The sequence below is a fragment of the Eutrigla gurnardus genome, assembly GCF_963514095.1.
Source record: "Eutrigla gurnardus genome assembly, chromosome: 23".
NCBI classification, from domain to species: Eukaryota; Metazoa; Chordata; class Actinopteri; order Perciformes; family Triglidae; genus Eutrigla; species Eutrigla gurnardus.
The window spans coordinates 17,651,423-17,656,058 of record NC_139934.1 but is presented as its reverse complement, the minus strand read 5'-3'; the positions used below and the strand labels follow the sequence as shown (position 1 = coordinate 17,656,058).

Genomic DNA, 4,636 nt, shown 5'->3' with positions numbered 1-4,636 from the left:
GAATAAGCAGACAAGAAACATGCTTGAAAAAGTGTGAAAATGTCTAGGTCCTGCACATGTCTGTGTGTGATCCTGCTTATAACAAAAAAAGGGCACATTATGTAGCGGTGGTTTCAAAGACATGTCAGTAAATTGGTCTTTTTACAGTATATTTTGAACATTTAGTGTTATCAGCTAATATCCAGTAGAAAATCCCAGCGCTCAAATCATGGATCTTTAAATCATGTTGTAATTATGTAACAAGTTTTACAAATTCACTCATATATAAAAAGTATTCATAGTTAACTGCTACAACAAAATTACTACAATTATTTAAATGATTGGGTGGATCCCTTCAAGATAGATCAGGCATACAAAGTTGCAATATTCTGTACAAAATCTTTATTGAAATTTTGCACAAGCTTGAAATAAAAACAGATGATCTGATCTTGTTGACAGAACTTTGCATCATCAGCCTTCGACCCTCAAAGCATGTCAGGAAAAACTCCCTTAAAACCCTCTTTAGGGGAGAAAAAAAGTGGAGAAACCTTTAGGTAGGCCAAGTCTTTGAGGGATCCCCTACCAGGACGGCTGAGCATGGAGTATTTGCAAAAGTTCTGTTGAAGACCGTGGCTCTGCATCAGGAATGATTGCTGCTGTTGCAGTGGCTGTGTTGAGTTGAGTTGAACTCTCGCTGGTGCCGAAGACTCTCTCAAAGCAGCATTTCCTGTGAACAAGATGACAGACGTCATAATAGAGCAAAACAACATTGTAAAATATGAAGTAAATAATCCGATTTTTTTCAAACTTCACATTCGATTTGTAATCAAATATTGTGTTGGCCTTTTGTCTTTGTTCAAAAGAAATACAGGAGACAGAGAGCAAATGCAGGGAGAGAAGTGGATGACACAGAAAAGGTCCCCAGCTGGATAGTATGTATGTGTCTTAACCATGAAGCCGCCTGACTGAACCCGCTGCTCTCCACCATAAATAGATGACATGGATTACAAATATCAAATATCTTAATCATTACAGCACAGTTTTTATGTTTACCTCTGCAAATGAAAATGTTATAAATTTCAAGATCAAGTCATTAACTATTATGGAAGTAAAAGTGGATTATTTTTTGGGATTAGTTCACTTACAAAATGCTTGAGTCCAGCTCAAGATAAGCAACATGGCTGTGCGCCTGTGGTTTTCCTGATGTCCTGGCTCTGTTCTGTCAGCATGGCCTGGCTTCTGTTGCATGTATCCAACTTCACCTCTTTTATTAGACTAGTGGAGGGGAGAGATGACATCAACCAGTGACGCAGGTTATCAAAATGTATTGTATCACAAAAAGTATCTCGCAACATCCACGTGATTAAAGAAAAACATACGGTAGCAACATACCACACACAGGTCCAGATCATTCAAAAGTGAAGTGGTGGCCTCCTGGTATGGTGTCTCCATTCCCCAGGAACATGGACCTTGTAGGGTAGCAGTGAAGAATACAGTGAAGTGTTGCTGGACTTCTTCTGTCTTCATGGAGTGGCATGCTTTAAGGTATTTATTAGCTGTGAAGCAGTGGTGCACACACAGAGAAGAAACAGTTAGACAAATGCAGGGCTGTGTCCTTCTACCTCATAATGAATACCTCATTCCTTCTTTGCGTTCTATTACCTCTTTACATTGTTTCAGGAGGTCACTATATTTACATCTTAAAACAAACTGCTCTTGTTTTTAGTTAATTACTTCATTGATTCTTCCATTGTTATTCCTTCTTTCTCCATTTTGTTATTTCGTTATTTCTACTATGTTATTTAATATTTCTATTCTGTTAAATTGATGGGGGTAGGGGTGGTATGTGGGAGTGTGTGAGCAAGATGTCTGTATTTGTTGTATGGTATTTGTTGTATTGTATTTTCATGTTATGTATGTCTACAATGTAATGTAGTGTATTGCTGATGTTGTGTGTTCTATGTATATGCTTGTTCAGGGACCCCCTTGAAAATGAGATGCTACATCTCAAGGGGCTATCCTTTAATAAATTCAAAATTCAAATTCAAATTCATTTCAAATAGTCCTATTCATTATGTGTCCATATGCTATGACCTGTTTTGCTCACTTACCATGTACCTGGGTCCAGCTCAACGGGTTGACATGGGACTTGCATAATGTAAAAGCTTTTTGTTGCTCAGCTTTGATTAATTTGCAATATGACACATTGCATTGGTGAATTTAGTTTTTGTCTCGGTCAAAGAATCTGAGGCTGAGGCTGACCTCCTTCAAGTTTTGTTAGGTGTTTAGTAAAATTTTTGTTTTGGCCCTTAGAATTATGGAAGAATGCAGTGTGTATCACGAGTCATGATCTAGTAAACTGCCATTTGACAATGTTTTTTTTATTACATCTCTCTATTTTTGTGTCATCTTATCAGCGGAGTGTAAAATAGTCGGTAATAAATGTTAGCTTTTTTTTTATTTATTTTTTTTTTTATAGGTGAGATCGTCCCTCCATCCCTCCCTCCCTCCCAGTCCACGAAAGGCTGGAGCAGCCAGGACAGATGTTACAGCCTGGCTGCCAGGGACGACCCCACCACCTCTCCATTTTTTAAGTCATATTTTGTCAAACTGTTTAGGTACTTTACATTGTAATAATAAACTCCAACCTATTCAATCATGGAGTGTCGGCCCATAGTCATGAAATGCCTGAAATTAAATGATTTTGAAATGGTAATTTTATGTAGTTTTCAATGGTTATGTTTACACTGTTTCAGGGGTTAATACGCAGTACACAGGATTGTGATAACTGTAGTAAGTTTTCAGCACACCCGAGTGGAGACAGCACTGTGGTCGAGAGATGAAAACGCAGTCCAACAGTGTGTTTTTGTCAGTGGTAGCAGTGGTGATGAGTTGCTCGTAACCTTTAGACTGAAAAAAATTTAGTATCGGCTTGCTTGCCCTCGACAAAAGATCTTCATTGAAATCACCACAGACTAAGATGGGATGTTGATCCATTATTTCCAGTGCATCTAAGAGGCTTTGCAAGTTTGATAAGAAAGAGATGACACTGTAGCCTGGAGGCCTGTAGACAGCAGCAATCAGTGCAGTGATTGGAGCTTCAAGCTTTACAACTGTAAATTCAATATCAGTAGCATTCTGTACGTAATGCTTCTCGTGGACTCGGATATGATTTTTCACATAGATAGCGACTCCCCCACCACCTTTGTTGGCCATGCTAGGGGTGTTTGAGTACGAAACGTTTCTGTTACGTTTGAACATGTTGTATCCTTCTAAATGGAGACTTTCAGAAACAAAGGATCCTTGCAGATGAGTTTCTGTTAGACATAACACGTCTGCGAGATGGAGTTCATGGTGACATTTCATGTCATCAACATGAGATGGCAGTCCTTCTATGTTATGATGGATGACTGTAAGAGTGTCTGGCCTGTTTAATGTTGTTGTCACATGAAGTAGAGGCATTAAATGTTCTAATGACGCCTGTGTCATGTTAACAAGAGCTGCAGTAATTTCAGGGTTGGCATATATTTTTTTCTCATCCATATCTAGAATGTGTAGTCCACTGAGAGAAGTTACTCTGCTGAGAGCTACATAGGCCATGCCAGGTTCAAAGATAGTTTTCAGTGATACAACTACTGAAGAAGCAGTCATGCCTTGAACTTTGTGTATCGTACATCCAAATGCAAGCTTTATGGGGAACTGCCTGCGCACCACGCCTTTTTGCCTCAGGTTCTCCTCATCTCTGTCTATGTACACAATATTATTGGCTGCACCGCCATTGCTGTGCTGGTTTGCCGCATTTTGATTGAAAAGTTCTATACCAAGTTTGCCGACGTGGGGACCTCCTTCACTGGTCACTATTTCTGCAATTTGCGCAAAAGTTCCATTGCAAAGACCAGATTGCACGTTAATGTTTCTGGTAACCATGACACGAGCACCTATGGCGATTTTTATCGAGTCAGGCAACTCATTTTTGTTCCCTTGGAAAGGTATAGCTTGTCTTGCCATTCTACCAGTTGTAGGATCTTTTTTGTAGTCATCTGCATCTATTTTTATGATGTCTGAGTGAAACAGAGCCAATGCTGCAGAGTTGTGTGCATTAACTTGTTTGTTTGTAGCAAAAACATGCAGTTTGTCCTTTGGACAGTGTGCTGGTTCTGTGATGGCTTGTGAAAGCAAAGCCCTATCCTCCTCTGACAATGCCTCAGTCTTTTCTTTGACACGGATTCGGTTTAGCATGTCGGCAAATGGGACATCATCTTTCTGACGCATAATGTCAGTCAGAGTGATCATCTGAAAATGCTCACACCAGAGGTCGATCTGAGTCTGATCATACACGCATAGAGGTTTAGACTGTCTGACTGGGGGCAGCTGATAAAAATCTCCAACAGCGAGAACTGACATTCCACCAAAAGGTCTGCGAATTCCTTTGATTTGCTTCAATCTTGCATCTACGTAGGCAAAGAGAGACTTTGAGACCATAGATATCTCGTCGATGACCAGTATTTCAGCATTTGAAAGCTCAGCCCTGACTTCATCTAGTTTATTACCAAGGCCTTGGAATGGCGGCTTTAGACTTCTCGGCAGTTTGAGGACACAATGCAATGTTGTGCCAGAAATGTTGAACGCTGCAGTGCCAGTGAATGACGTTAACAGG

General features: G+C 40.0%; 1 long non-coding RNA gene across 1 annotated transcript; it reads right to left on the bottom strand.

Moving 5' to 3' along the window:
- Positions 1-393: 393 nt before the first annotated feature.
- LOC311009570 lies at positions 394-1,582 on the bottom strand. Its single transcript, XR_014596665.1, has 3 exons — positions 1,372-1,582; positions 1,125-1,254; positions 394-706 (listed from the first exon to the last, which is right to left on the bottom strand). It is a non-coding gene; the product is annotated as an uncharacterized lncRNA (long non-coding RNA).
- Between the last annotated feature and the right edge of the window lie 3,054 nt (positions 1,583-4,636).